The following is a 16121-nucleotide window of genomic DNA, read 5'->3' on the forward strand; positions in this document are numbered from 1 at the left end:
ATGGGGGCCTCCTTTTAGCACTGCAGGGAGGGTACAGGCCTTATTCCTAAAAGTATAATCATGTGTAACTCTCTCAGCCTCTGTTTCCTGGGGTCCAAGTGAAACATACTCAGATTGTGCAAACATTTGCGTTTGTGGCATCTTTGTTTCCTGTAAGTGATCTGAACTTCCTCAGGAGCCTCCTGGTGCTGGCTATCAAGAAGGAAAAGCTTAATCTTGCCAATTCATGCAATCCAGGCAATCTCTTTAGCCACACTGTCTGGGTTCAAATCTTGGCTTTACTCAGTCTGGCTGTGTGACCTTAGGACAATCATTTGACCACTTTATGCCTCGGTTTCCTCATCTGTAAAACAGGAATAAAAATATGGTAGCATGTGTGGGGTGGAGTAAGCACTCTATAGGCTTTCACCATTGTCTTTTACGTTACCTCAGTCTTTTAATTAACTCAGGGAAAAGTACAAGAACAACTCAGCCTTTCATTATTTCACTTCCTCCCTCATGCTTCAGAAGGTTCTGGGTGCAGAGGAAGCTGAAGATTCTCCAGCAACAGGGTGGCAGGCCTTGGATCTGAGTATGTCCCCTGGGTCCCAGGGGTCTGGTGTCTACTATGAGGAGGTTAGTCTGGCCTGGTCCCCAAGGACTTTGCACTGGGTCTGTGACTGGTCTTTTCTAGACTTTTGAGGCCTTGCATTGATACCCCTGTTCAATTCCATTACTCCCTCTACTTGTTCTCCTGTCAATGAGATCTATATAGTGAAACTTCTTTGAAAGGGCCACAAGCCTAGATGATTCCACCAGACCCTCAGTACTTTCCATGTCATTCTTACACGGGAATTTCTGAATCACCTGCTCATCTGTGCAGATTTCTTTCTCAGCTATTGTTTTTTTCTAAAGTTTTACTTACAAATAATTTTATTTTAATAGGCAAGGCATTGTATTGGTTAGCTATTGCTGCATAACAAAGCACCCCAAAATTTAGAAGCTTAAAAACTAAATGTTCAGTTAATTTACTATTTTGTGGGTTGACAATTCAGTCAGGGCTCCGTTTGGTGGTTCAGTCTTCTCATCTCAGCAGATTTTGGCTGGGAATGTTCGTGCACTTGAGGTCAGCTGCAGGTTGGCTAGGTGGCTTTGTTACTGTGGTTGACTGATTTTTTTTTTTTTAAATTATACTTCAAGTTTTAGGGTACATGTGCACATTGTGCAGGTTAGTTATATATGTATACATGTGCCATGCTGGTGCACTGCACCCACTAACTCGTCATCTAGCATTAGGTATATCTCCCAATACTATCCTTCCCCCCCTCCCCCCACCCCACCACAGTCCCCAGAGTGTGATATTCCCCTTCCTGTGTCCATGTGATCTCATTGTTCAATTCCCACCTATGAGTGAGAATATGCGGTGTTTGGTTTTTTGTTCTTGCGATAGTTTACTGAGAATGATGGTTTCCAATTTCATCCATGTCCCTACAAAGGACATGAACTCATCATTTTTTATGGCTGCATAGTATTCCATGGTGTATATGTGCCACATTTTCTTAATCCAGTCTATCATTGTTGGACATTTGGGTTGGTTCCAAGTCTTTGCTATTGTGAATAATGCCGCAATAAACATACGTGTGCATGTGTCTTTATAGCAGCATGATTTATAGTCATTTGGGTATATACCCAGTAATGGGATGGCTGGGTCAAATGGTATTTCTAGTTCTAGATCCCTGAGGAATTGCCACACTGACTTCCACAATGGTTGAACTAGTTTACAGTTCCACCAACAGTGTAAGAGTGTTCCTATTTCTCCACATCCTCTCCAGCACCTGTTGTTTCCTGACTTTTTAATGATTGCCATTCTAACTGGTGTGAGATGATATCTCATAGTGGTTTTGATTTGCATTTCTCTGATGGCCAGTGATGATGAGCATTTTTTCATGTATTTTTTGGCTGCATAAATGTCTTCTTTTGAGAAGTGTCTGTTCATGTCCTTTGCCCACTTTTTGATGGGGTTGTTTGTTTTTTTCTTGTAAATTTGTGAGTTCATTGTAGATTCTGGATATTAGCCCTTTGTCAGATGAGTAGGTTGCGAAAATTTTCTCCCATGTTGTAGGTTGCCTGTTGACTCTGATGGTAGTTTCTTTTGCTGTGCAGAAGCTCTTTAGTTTAATTAGATCCCATTTGTCAATTTTGGCTTTTGTTGCCATTGCTTTTGGTGTTTTGGACATGAAGTCCTTGCCCACGCCTATGTCCTGAATGGTAATGCCTAGGTTATCTTCTAGGGTTTTTATGGTTTTAGGTCTAACATTTAAATCTTTAATCCATCTTGAATTGATTTTTGTATGAGGTGTAAGGAAGGGATCCAGTTTCAGCTTTCTACATATGGCTACCCAGTTTTCCCAGCACCATTTATTAAATAGGGAATCCTTTCCCCATTGCTTGTTTTTCTCAGGTTTGTCAAAGATCAGATAGTTGTAGGTATGCGGCGTTATTTCTGAGGGCTCTGTTCTGTTCCATTGATCTATATCTCTGTTTTGGTACCAGTACCATGCTGTTTTGGTTACTGTAGCCTTGTAGTATAGTTTGAAGTCAGGTAGTGTGATGCCTCCAGCTTTGTTCTTTTGGCTTAGGATTGACTTGGCGATGCGGGCTCTTTTTTGGTTCCATATGAACTTTAAAGTAGTTTTTTCCAATTCTGTGAAGAAAGTCATTGGTAGCTTGATGGGGATGGCATTGAATCTGTAAATTAACTTGGGCAGTATGGCCATTTTCACGATATTGATTCTTCCTACCCATGAGCATGGAATGTTCTTCCATTTGTTTGTATCCTCTTTTATTTCCTTGAGCAGTGGTTTGTAGTTCTCCTTGAAGAGGTCCTTCACATCCCTTGTAAGTTGGATTCCTAGGTATTTTATTCTCTTTGAAGCAATTGTGAATGGGAGTTCACTCATGATTTGGCTCTCTGTTTGTCTGTTGTTGGTGTATAAGAATGCCTGTGATTTTTGTACATTGATTTTGTATCCTGAGACTTTGCTGAAGTTGCTTATCAGCTTAAGGAGATTTTGGGCTGAGACGATGGGGTTTTCTAGATAAACAATCATGTCGTCTGCAAACAGGGACAATTTGACTTCCTCTTTTCCTAATTGAATACCCTTTATTTCCTTCTCCTGCCTGATTGCCCCGGCCAGAACTTCCAACACTATGTTGAATAGGAGCGGTGAGAGAGGGCATCCCTGTCTTGTGCCAGTTTTCAAAGGGAATGCTTCCAGTTTTTGCCCATTCAGTATGATATTGGCTGTGGGTTTGTCATAGATAGCTCTTATTATTTTGAAATACATCCCATCAATACCTAATTTATTGAGAGTTTTTAGCATGAAGGGTTGTTGAATTTTGTCAAAGGCTTTTTCTGCATCTATTGAGATAATCATGTGGTTTTTGTCTTTGGCTCTGTTTATATGCTGGATTACATTTATTGATTTGCGTATATTGAACCAGCCTTGCATCCCAGGGATGAAGCCCACTTGATCATGGTGGATAAGCTTTTTGATGTGCTGCTGGATTCGGTTTGCCAGTATTTTATTGAGGATTTTTGCATCAATGTTCATCAAGGATATTGGTCTAAAATTCTCTTTTTTGGTTGTGACTCTGCCCGGCTTTGGTATCAGGATGATGCTGGCCTCATAAAATGAGTTAGGGAGGATTCCCTCTTTTTCTATTGATTGGAATAGTTTCAGAAGGAATGGTACCAGTTCCTCCTTGTACCTCTGGTAGAATTCGGCTGTGAATCCATCTGGTCCTGGACTCTTTTTGGTTGGTAAACTACTGATTATTGCCACAATTTCAGCTCCTGTTATTGGTCTATTCAGAGATTCAACTTCTTCCTGGTTTAGTCTTGGGAGAGTGTATGTGTCGAGGAATGTATCCATTTCTTCTAGATTTTCTAGTTTATTTGCATAGAGGTGTTTGTAGTATTCTCTGATGGTAGTTTGTATTTCTGTGGGATCGGTGGTGATATCCCCTTTATCATTTTTTATTGTGTCTATTTGATTCTTCTCTCTTTTTTTCTTTACTAGTCTTGCTAGCGGTCTATGAATTTTGTTGATCCTTTCAAAAAACCAGCTCCTGGATTCACTGATTTTTTGAAGGGTTTTTTGTGTCTCTATTTCCTTCAGTTCTGCTCTGATTTTAGTTATTTCTTGCCTTCTGCTAGCTTTTGAATGTGTTTGCTCTTGCTTTTCTAGTTCATTTAATTGTGATGTTAGGGTGTCAATTTTGGATCTTTCCTGCTTTCTCTTGTGGGCATTTAGTGCTATAAATTTCCCTCTACACACTGCTTTGAATGCGTCCCAGAGATTCTGGTATGTTGTGTCTTTGTTCTCGTTGGTTTCAAAGAACATCTTTATTTCTGCCTTCATTTCGTTATGTACCCAGTAGTCATTCAGGAGCAGGTTGTTCAGTTTCCATGTAGTTGAGCGGCTTTGAGTGAGATTCTTAATTCTGAGTTCTAGTTTGATTGCACTGTGGTCTGAGAGATAGTTTGTTATAATTTCTGTTCTTTTACATTTGCTGAGGAGAGCTTTACTTCCAAGTATGTGGTCAATTTTGGAATAGGTGTGGTGTGGTGCTGAAAAAAATGTATATTCTGTTGATTTGGGGTGGAGTGTTCTGTAGATGTCTATTAGGTCTGCTTGGTGCAGAGCTGAGTTCAATTCCTGGGTATCCTTGTTGACTTTCTGTCTCGTTGATCTGTCTAATGTTGACAGTGGGGTGTTAAAGTCTCCCATTATTAATGTGTGGGAGTCTAAGTCTCTTTGTAGGTCACTCAGGACTTGCTTTATGAATCTGGGTGCTCCTGCATTGGGTGCATATATATTTAGGATAGTTAGCTCCTCTTGTTGAATTGATCCCTTTACCATTATGTAATGGCCTTCTTTGTCTCTTTTGATCTTTGTTGGTTTAAAGTCTGTTTTATCAGAGACTAGGATTGCAACCCCTGCCTTTTTTTGTTTTCCATTTGCTTGGTAGATCTTCCTCCATCCTTTTATTTTGAGCCTATGTGTGTCTCTGCACGTGAGATGGGTTTCCTGAATACAGCACACTGATGGGTCTTGACTCTTTATCCAACTTGCCAGTCTGTGTCTTTTAATTGGAGAATTTAGTCCATTTACATTTAAAGTTAATATTGTTATGTGTGACTTTGATCCTGTCATTATGATGTTAGCTGGTGATTTTGCTCGTTAGTTGATGCAGTTTCTTCCTAGTCTCAATGGTCTTTACATTTTGGCATGATTTTGCAGCAGCTGGTACCGGTTGTTCCTTTCCATGTTTAGCGCTTCCTTCAGGAGCTCTTTTAGGGCAGGCCTGGTGGTGACAAAATCTCTCAGCATTTGCTTGTCTGTAAAGTATTTTATTTCTCCTTCACTTATGAAGCTTAGTTTGGCTGGATATGAAATTCTGGGTTGAAAATTCTTTTCTTTAAGAATGTTGAATATTGGCCCCCACTCTCTTCTGGCTTGTAGGGTTTCTGCCGAGAGATCCGCTTCTGATGGGCTTCCCTTTGAGGGTAACCCGACCTTTCTCTCTGGCTGCCCTTAACATTTTTTCCTTCATTTCAACTTTGGTGAATCTGACAATTATGTGTCTTGGAGTTGCTCTTCTCGAGGAGTATCTTCGTGGCGTTCTCTGTATTTCCTGAATCTGAACGTTGGCCTGCCTTGCTAGATTGGGGAAGTTCTCCTGGATAATATCCTGCAGAGTGTTTTCCAACTTGGTTTCATTCTCCCCATCACTTTCAGGTACACCAATCAGACGTAGATTTGGTCTTTTCACATAGTCCCATATTTCTTGGAGGCTTTGCTCATTTCTTTTTATTCTTTTTTCTCTAAACTTCCCTTCTCGCTTCATTTCATTCATTTCATCTTCCATTGCTGATACCCTTTCTTCCAGTTGATCGCATCGGCTCCTGAGGCTTCTGCATTCTTCATGTAGTTCTCGATCCTTGGTTTTCAGCTCCATCAGCTCCTTTAAGCACTTCTCTGTATTGGTTATTCTAGTTATACATTCTTCTAAATTGTTTTCAAAGTTTTCAACTTCTTTGCCTTTGGTTTGAATGTCCTCCCATAGCTCAGAGTAATTTGATCGTCTGAAGCCTACTTCTCTCAGCTCGTCAAAATCATTCTCCATCCAGCTTTGTTCCGTTGCTGGTGAGGAACTGCGTTCCTTTGGAGGAGGAGAGGTGCTCTGCGTTTTAGAGTTTCCAGTTTTTCTGTTCTGTTTTTTCCCCATCTTTGTGGTTTTATCTACTTTTGGCCTTTGATGATGGTGATGTACAGATGGGTTTTCGGTGTGGATGTCCTTTCTGTTTGTTAGTTTTCCTTCTAACAGACAGGACCCTCAGCTGCAGGTCTGTTGGAATACCCTGCCGTGTGAGGTGTCAGTGTGCCCCTGCTGGGGGGGTGCCTCCCAGTTAGGCTGCTCGGGGGTCAGGGGTCAGGGACCCACTTGAGGCAGTCTGCCCGTTCTCAGATCTCCCGCTGCGTGCTGGGAGAACCACTGCTCTCTTCAAAGTTGTCAGACAGGGACATTTAAGTCTGCAGAGGTTACTGCTGTCTTTTTGTTTGTCTGTGCCCTGCCCCCAGAGGTGGAGCCTACAGAGGCAGGCAGGCCTCCTTGAGCTGTGGTGGGCTCCACCCAGTTCGAGCTTCCAGGCTGCTTTGTTTACCTAATCAAGCCTGGGCAATGGCGGGCGCCCCTCCCCCAGCCTGGCTGCCGCCTTGCAGTTTGATCTGAGACTGCTGTGCTAGCAACCCGCGAGACTCCGAGGGCGCAGGACCCTCCGAGCCAGGTGTGGGATATAGTCTCGTGGTGCGCCGTTTTTTAAGCCGGTCTGAAAAGCGCAATATTCGGGTGGGAGTGACCCGATTTTCCAGGTGCGTCCGTCACCCCTTTCTTTGACTCGGAAAGGGAACTCCCTGACCCCTTGCGCTTCCCAGGTGAGGCAATGCCTCGCCCTGCTTCGGCTCGAGCACGGTGCGCGCACCCACTGACCTGCGCCCACTGTCTGGCACTCCCTAGTGAGATGAACCCGGTACCTCAGATGGAAATGCAGAAATCACCCGTCTTCTGCGTCGCTCACGCTGGGAGCTGTAGACCGGAGCTGTTCCTATTCGGCCATCTTGGCTCCTCCCCCGACTGATTGTTAACCCAGGTACCTCAGCTGTCCTCTGTGGTCTCTCATCTTCCAGGACACTAACTTAGTCTTGTTCTCATGAAAGGGGCAGTTTTGAGAGACAGTGCAAGGTACAAGGAAACTTCTGCCATATTCTTTTGGCCACATCAAGTTACAAGACCAGACAAGATTCAAGGAATGGAAAATAGACTTTGCCTCTTGTTAGGGAACTGCAAAGCCTAATTGCAAAAGGTGTGGATACAAAGAGGGGGTATAGAATTGTGGATATTTTTGTGATTTATCTGCCATGGGCATCTACAGGTACAAAATTCAGAGGTCTCAGTGTCTCATTTATAGGGCTCCCAGACATTACTTTCCTTAGGGTTAACCACAGTCACCAGTTTTTGAAGACATTCAATTCCTCTACTGTTTCCGATCTAGTGCTCAGAAGCCAGGTTGAATATGGTTTCTTTGTGATGTCGTGGACTATGAACACCCTGGGAAGACAGGCCATGATCCCTTATGCTGTAGGAATCCCTAAACTCCATTCCCACCCCACCCCACCCCAGCATTTGGACCTCAGGACTGTGGGGTTGGCAGGACTCTAGCATCTCAACCCCTGTATTCTCCCTCTTTTTCTTACTTCCTCACCAAGTCATAAGGGGAGGAGTTCCCCTTCTTTTCCTTCTGGTAGGGACTTTCCTAATCTCAGTCTTCTTCCTAACAGCTGGCCTTCTTTGTTCTAGATGGAATCCCTCCTGCCCCTTCCTCAAGACAGCAAGTCTCACACTCCAGCTTAGAATAGGAAAAAAGCTTCCAGGGAAGGAATTAAACTACTGGGAGATGGAGAAATGCAAAAGGAAATAGTTAAAAATGTTATATCTGTCACATCATCTATAAAACACATGAAATGCGATTGCGCGTGAAGCACTGGCTTGCGAGAATTGCTCGGTAACTAGGAACAGTGGCATTCCTCCTGGTCAGTGTGCTTGGGTATCACATGAACTATAGTGTCTATTACTAGCCTGAGTTAAGTTATCCTCAACAAGAGCACCCGAGGTATATATAGAACACAAGTCTACCCATAAAGCTTTTTTTCCTTCCACTACAAAAATGGAACTTTGTTAAAACAACAGCTTTTTGATTGTTTACCATAAAATGGAAAACATACTAAGCAAGCACAGGGAAAGCGTTCAACCTTAGCAGCAATCAAGTAAATACCAGTCTTAAAAAGAGCAACACTGGTGTCTTTGCAATCAGCATCTATCTCCACTTTTTCTATGCTCTCCTCTTTTTTTGGAGGTTCTAAAAGCCTAAGAACTGCATTTTCTGTAACTCTTTACCATCATTATTCTAGGAGAGAATAATGAACCAAGGAGAGGTTCTTGCTTAGATTTGGAAGGTAAAAGGAGAGGCATGCTTGCTTCTCTAGCCATGAAGAGGGGGCAGATACGTGAGAATTGGTGGATTTAATTTATGCAAATGTGAGGTTTTGCAGTGCTGCCTGTCTTCTATAAATCACCTCTAAAGCACAGGCAGCTGGCATCATTAGCGGCAGTTTCTGTGAGTCTCTCAGATTCCTGATTTTCCAAGAGCTACCAGTGAACTTGAGAGATAAAGCAGTGAGGATTTCCGATGGTCTGTAAACACCAAATGCCACAAGTCCCATGAGAACAAAGCATGGCTTTTTATGACCGAACACAAAAGTCATCCAGCCTCATTTCTTCTCTTCTTTTCATTTAGGAGGAAGCATTTAGTGTCTCAATACTAAAGTCTCTAAGGTCCTTGAACTTGATTTTCTGCTATTGGCAATTTGTCCTGCCTTGTGGCTTGGTTTGCCTTTCTTACTCCCTTTTCCTGTTTCATGTCAAATCCCATGGCTTGCTTTTTGGTGTTTTTGTTTTAAATTTTTATTGAGGTCTGACTTACATACAGAAAAAGGCACAAACATTTAAATGTGCAGTTCAGTGAATTTTTAGACTTTTACATCCATATACATCTGTGTAATAACCACCCCAAGATGTAGAAAGTTCCTTCTTGTTTCATTCCATTCAATCTCTGGCCCCAGAGGCAGCCACCTCTGATTTCTATCACCGTAGATGAGTTTTGCCTGTTTTTGGAGTCTTTAGGTTTTTCCAAATATAAGAGCATATCGTCTGCAAACAAGGATAATCTGACTTCTTCCTTTACAATTTGGATGCCGTTTTTTTCTTTCTCTTCTCTGATTGCTGTAGCTAGGACTTCCATTACTACACTGAATAACAGTGGTGAAAGTGGGCATCCTTGTCATGCTCCAGGTCTTAGAGGATAGGCTTTCAGTCTCCCTCATTGAGTACGATACTAGCTGTGCGTTTGTCATATATGGGTTGTACTATGTTGAGGTATAGTCCTCCTAAATCCAGTTTTTTTGAGGATTTTTTATCATGAAGGGATGTTACATTTTATCAAATGCTTTTTCAGCATCAATTGAAATGGTCATATGGTTTTTGTCCTTCATTCTGTTGATATGATGTATCACATTTATTGATTTGTGTATGGTGAACTATCCTTGATGCTTGCATCCCAGGAATAAATCCCACTTGGTCATGATGAATGAGCTTTTTAATGTATTGTTGAATTCAGTTTACTAATATTTTGTTGGGAATTTTTGCAACAATATTCATTAGAGATATTGGTCTGCAGTTTTCCTTTTTCTATGTGTTTTTATGTGGTTTTGGTATCAGGGTAATACCGGTCTCATAGAATGAGTTTGGAAGTATTCGCTCCTCCTCTATTTTTTGGAATAGTTTGAGTAGGATTGGTAATAGTTCTTCTTTAAATGATTGGTAAAATTCAGCAGTGAAGCCACTGTTTCTTTACTGGGAGACTTTTTATTATAGCTTCAATCTTGTTACTTAATACTGGTCTGTTCAGGTTCTGGATTTCTTCATGGTTCAATCTTGGTAGGTTGTATGTGTCTAGGAATTTGTTTATTCTTTCTAGATTTTCCAATTTATTGGCATAAAGTTGCCCCTAATGATGCTTGGAATTTCTGCAGTATCAGTTGTGATGTCTCTTTTTTCATTGCTGATTTTATTTGGATCTTCTTGCTTTTTTTCTTAGTCTGGCTAAAGGTTTGTAAATTTTGTTTAACTTTTCAAAAAGCCAACTTTTTGCTTCATTGATCCTTTGTGTTGTTTTATTTCCATTTCATTGATTTCTGTTGTGATTTTTTTTTTTTTTGAGGCGGAGTCTCTCTCAGTTGCCCAGGCTGGAGTCCAGTGGCATGATCTCGGCTCACTGCCACCTCCGCCTCCTGGGTTCAAGTGATTCTCCTGCCTCAGCCTCCCAAGTAGCTGGGATTACAGGCACCCACCACCACGTCCAGCTAATTTTTGTATTTTTAGTAGAGATGGTGTTTCACCATGTTGGCCAGGCTTGTCTCAAACTCCTGACCTCAGATAATCTGCTCGCCTTGGCCTCCCAAAGTGCTGGGATTACAGGTGTGAGCCACCACGCCTGACCTCTGCTGTGATCTTTATTATTTCTTTTCTTCTACTAATTTTGGATTTGGTTTGCTCTTTCTTTTTCAGTTAAGATGCATCATTAGGTTGTTTATTTGAAGTTTTTCTTCTTTTTTGATGTAGGCACTAATAGCTATAAACTTTAATACTACTTTTGCTATATCAAGTTTTTGTATGTTGTGTTTCCATTATCATTTCTTTCAATATATTTTTCAATTTCTTTCTTACTTTCTTCATTGACCCACTGGTTATTCTGGAGCATATTATTTAACTTCCAAGTATTTGTATAGTTTCCTAAATTCCTCTGTTATTAATTTCTAGTTTTACTCCATTGTGGTCAGAGAAGATACTTGATATTATTTCAATTTTTACTTGTTTTGTGACCTAATATGTCTATTCTTGAGAATGACCCATGTGCTGAGAAAAAAAAAGAGTATTCTGCAGCTGTTGGATAAAATGTTCTGTAAATATCTGTTAGATCCATTGGATCTATAGTGTACATTATGTCCGATGTTTCGTTGCTGATTTTTTGTCTGGAAGATCTGTCCAGTGCTGAAAGTGGGGTTTTCACATCTTCAGCTATTATTGCACTGGGCCTTTCTCTCTCTTTAGCTTTAGTAATATTTGCTTTATATATCTGGGTGCTCCAGTGTTGGGTGCATATGCATTTAAAATTGTTATATCTTCTTGTTGTATTGACCCCTTTATCATCATGTAGTGAGCTTTGTCTTTTCAGTCTACACGTGTCTTTAGAGGTGAAATGGATTTCTTGTAGGCAACAAATCATTGGGCTTTTTTTTTTTTTTTTTTTTTTTAGGTGTTATCTCACTCTGTCACCCAGGCTGGAGTACAGTGGCATGATCTTGAATCACTGCAACCTCCGCCTCCCGGGTTCAAGCAATTCTCCCGCCTCAGCCTCCCGAGTAGCTGGGATTACAGGCGCCTGCCACCACGCCTGGCCAAAAGTGCTGGGATTACAGGTATGAGTCACTGTGCCTGGCAGGCCTTTTTTTTTTTTTTTTTAAATCCATTAAGCCACTCTGTGTCTTTTGACTGGAGAGTTTTTAGTCCATTTACATTCAATGTTATTGATAAATAAGGACTTACTCCTGCCATTTTGTTATTTGTTTTTTGGTTGTTTTGTAGTTTTCTCTTTCTTCTTTCTTTCCTTCCTGTCTTTTTTTGTGTGTGTGGGTGAAGATGAGCTTTTCTGGTTATATGGTTTAGTTTCTTAATTTTTATTTTTTGTGTATCTGTTGTATATTTTTTGGTTTGAGGTTTCCACGAGGCTTGGAAATACTATTTTGTAACCCATTTTAAAGCTATAACAGCATTGTTTGCATAAACAAACAGAAAGAAAATTAATCAAGACTTTATGCCTTAACTTCTCCCCACCCCATTTTTAACTTTTTGTTACTTCTAACTACATTTATTGTACCATGTCTTGAAAAGTTTTTGTAGTTATTATTTTTGATTGGTTCACCATTTAGTCTTTCTATTAATATCAGAGTAGCATATATACCACAGTTACAGTGTTACAATATTCAGTATTTTTCTGTGTACTTACTATTACCACCGGGTTTTATACCTTCAGATGATTCCTCATTGCTCATTAACATTCTTTTTTTTTTCTGATTGAAGTACTCCTTTAACATTTCTTGTAGGACGGGTGTGGTGTTGATGAATTCCCTCAGCTTCTGCTTGTCTGGGAAAGTCTTTATTTCTCCTTCATATTTGAAGGATATTTTCACCAGATGTACTATTCTACAGTAAAAGCTTTTTTTCCTTCAGCACTTTAAATATGTCATGCCACTGTCTCCTAGCCTGTTAGATTTCCCCTGAAAAATCTGCTGCCAGGTGTGTTGGTGGTCTATTGAATGTCATTTTTTCTTTTCTCTTGCTGCTTTTAGGATCCTTTCTTTACCTTTAGATAAAGTTTGATTATTAAGTGTCTTTGGGAGTTTGATTATTAAATGATTATTAAGAGAAGACTTGAGGTATTCTTCTTTGGGTTAAATCTTCTTGGTGTTCTATAACATTCTTGTACTTGGATATTGATATCTTTCTCTAGGTTTGGGGTGTTCTCTCTTATTATCCCTTTGAAAAAACTTTCGACCCCATCTCCTTCTCTACCTCCTCTTTAAGGCCAATGACTCTTAGATTTGCCTTTTGGAGGCTATTTTCTAGAGCATGTAGGAATGCTATATTGTTTTTCATTCTTTTTTTGTCTCTTCTGACTGTGTATTTTCAAATAATCTGTCCTCAGGCTCACTAATTCTTTCTTCTACTTGATCAATTCTGCTATTAAAAGACACTGATGCATTCTTCAATATGCTAATGGCATTTTTCACCTCCAGATTTCTGCTTGATTCTTTTTAACTATTTCAGTCTCTTTGTTAAATTTATTGATATAATTCTGAACTCCTTCTCTGTGTTGTCTTGAATTTCTTTGAGTTTCCCCAAAACAGCTATTTTGAATTATCTGTCTGAAAGGTCACATATCTCCTTTCTCCAGGATGGGTCCCAGGTTTCTTATTTAGTTCATTTGGTGAGGTCATGTTTTCTTGGATGGTGTTGATGCTTGTAAATGCATCTTCGGTGTCTGGGCATTAAAGAGTTAGGTATTTATTGCAGTCTTCTTAGTCTGAGCTTGTTTGTATCCATCCTTCTTGGGAAGGCTTTCCAGATATTAAAAAAGACTTGGTGTTGTAATCGCATCTATTTCTGCTTTAAGAGGCACTCCAAGCCCAGTAACACTCTGGTTCTTGCAGACCAATAGAGATACTTTCTTGATAACTTCTTTTGGACAAGATCCAAAAGAGTTCTCTGGATTAGCAGGCAGAGACTCTTGTTCTCTTCCCTTATTTTCTCCCAAATGAATGGCGTCTCTCTATCTGTTTTGGGTCACCTGGAGCTGGGAGTGGAGTGACACAGCAGCCTGTGGCCACCACCGCTAGGACTGTGCTGGGTCAGACTTGAAGCCAGAACAGTACTGAGTCCCAAGGCCTGCTGTAACCACTCCCTAGCTGTGGCCTATGTTCACTCAATGGCTTGGGGCTCTATAATCAGAAGGTGGCAAAGCCAGCCAGACCTGTGTTCTTTCTTTCAGGATGGCAAGTTCCCCTCAGGCTCTGGGCATGTCCAGAGGTGCCATCTGGGGGCCAAGAACTAGAGTAAAAAGCCTTAGAAATCTATCTGGTGTGCTATCGTACTGTGGCTGAGCTGGCACTCAAACGACAAGATCCAGTTCTTCCCACTCTTTTCTCTTTTCCAAATGCAGAGGAGTCTCACCCCATGACCAACACCACCACAAGCCTATAGGGAGTATTGCCAGACTACCGCCAATGTTCCTTTAAGGCCCAAGGGCTCTTCAGTCAGCTTGTGGTGAATGCTGCCTGGCCTGGAACTCACCCTTCAGGGCAGTGGGCTTCCCTCTGGCCCAGGACAGGTCTAGAAATGCTATTCACCAGCAAAGTCCTGGAACTGGGGACCCCAAAAAACCACTTAATGCTCCACCCCACTGTGGCTGTGCTGGTACCTAACGGGCAAGACAAAGTCCTTCATATTTTTTCCCTCTGTTTTTCTCAAGTGGAAGGAGCCTTGCCTCATAGCCACCACGACTGAGTGGTGAGTCATGTGCTGAGTCTCACCTGAACCAGAAAGTCTCACCCAAGTCCCTCAACGTAGTACCCAGGTATTGCTGCTGGTTATTCAGGGCACAATGTCTCTTTAGTTAGCAGGTGATGAATGCTTCCAGGAGTGGGATCTTTCCTTCAAGGCAGTGGGTTCCCTTGTGGCCCAGAGTGTGTCAAGAAATATCACCCTGGAGCTAGGACCTGAAAAGGGGCCTCACGGTGCCCTATCCTGCTGTGGTTGAGCTGATATCCATGTGGGATATGATGAGGTTTCTCTTCAAATAGCCTGATCAATCCTTTATTCTTTAATTCATAGTACCTCCCCACCCCTTTTTCACTTTTCTCTTTTTTCTTCCTTTCTGTCTTTGTTACATGCCCAGACAAGCCACAGTACCAGGTGTTATCAGTACCAGCTCACATTTCTTTCCTTATTTGGCAAGAAGACTTGCTCTCTAGCTCATTGCAGACACCCCTTCCCCTTTTGCCTCTCTTCCTTACATACCCTCCTTATCTGAAAAAAAGTTCAAATGTTTAGCCAACCAGGGTTAATTTAGATTGTACTGCCTGACCATGGCCAATGGGGAAAGGGTACAGGGGCAGGACTTGCTTCAGGAATAAAGGCTCTTGTTCAAGTGCGCTCTCATGGTGACTGGCCAAGGAGAAGTACCCCTCCGTGCAGAAGTAAAATTGCTTTGCTAAGAATCCTTGTTTGAGTGTTCAATTTCCTTAGGATTTTGAGCGTTATTCCCAACATCCAAGATGCAAGACAAAGTCCTCCTCATTCTTCCCTCTCCTCTCCTCAAGTGGAGGGAAGAGGCCTCTTTGGTGAGCTGTGCAGCCTGGGGTTAGGGGAAGGGTGATGCCAGCACCTTCTTAGCTGCCCTGGCTTGTGTCTCAGTAGGTTGCATGTTCCCTCAGTCCACTGTCTCTGGGCCCAGTTCAGCACTAGAACTTGCCTAGGAGTTGTAGCTCTTGGAGCCTAGACTGCCTTTCAAGTTTATTTAGAGCCCCAGAGTACTTTAGCCCACAGTGGTAAGGCTTGCAGGAACTGAAGTTCAGACCACTGAGATTGGATTAGCAATTCCCCTCTGGCTAAGGCTGTTTAAATGCTCCCTCTTTGGGTGGGTAACAGCTGAGTTTGGTCCCATTTTGTTTTCTTTTATAATAGGGCAGCACTGAGTTCAATGCTTCACAACTGCTGTGATCTCCCTTTCCCCAGTGCACAGAAATGCTCTCCACACCATGCTGCCACTGCCAGGGGTTAGGAGAGGGGTGGTGTTGGCTATTCAAGACTTTTTTTTCTACCTCTTCAGTGCCTCTTTCAGTGATATGAAGTAAAACCAGGTATTGTGACTGCTCATTTGATTTTTAGTTCTTATGAAGGCTCTTTTATTTGTGTGTACACAGTTGTTAAATTAGTGTCCTTCCTGGGGGAGATGATTGCTGGGGCCTTCTATTCCATCATCTTGCTCTGTTGTTTTTATGTTTTCTCATTTATCTCTTTTAACTGAGGTATTTATTTGCCTTTAAAGTAATTACTGACATGGAAGGACTTACTATTTTCATTTTGTTACTTGTCTATATATATGGATAATACATTCAATATATTTTAATATGTCTTGTCCAGTGGTTTTTGCTCCTTTTCTCCTTTGCTGCCTTCTTGTATGTTTTGTACTGACATATTTTGATTCTCTTTTCAATTCTGTTTGTGTATACAGACAGTACCTGAATGTAAGTCCAGCATAAGATAAAAAGTTCCTATGATTTACAATGGGGTTATGGTTTCTACTGAATGTGTATTACTTTTGCATAATTGTAGAGTTGAAA

Source organism: Pan troglodytes, chromosome 21, assembly GCF_028858775.2.
Source record: "Pan troglodytes isolate AG18354 chromosome 21, NHGRI_mPanTro3-v2.0_pri, whole genome shotgun sequence".
In the NCBI taxonomy this organism is placed as follows: Eukaryota; Metazoa; Chordata; class Mammalia; order Primates; family Hominidae; genus Pan; species Pan troglodytes.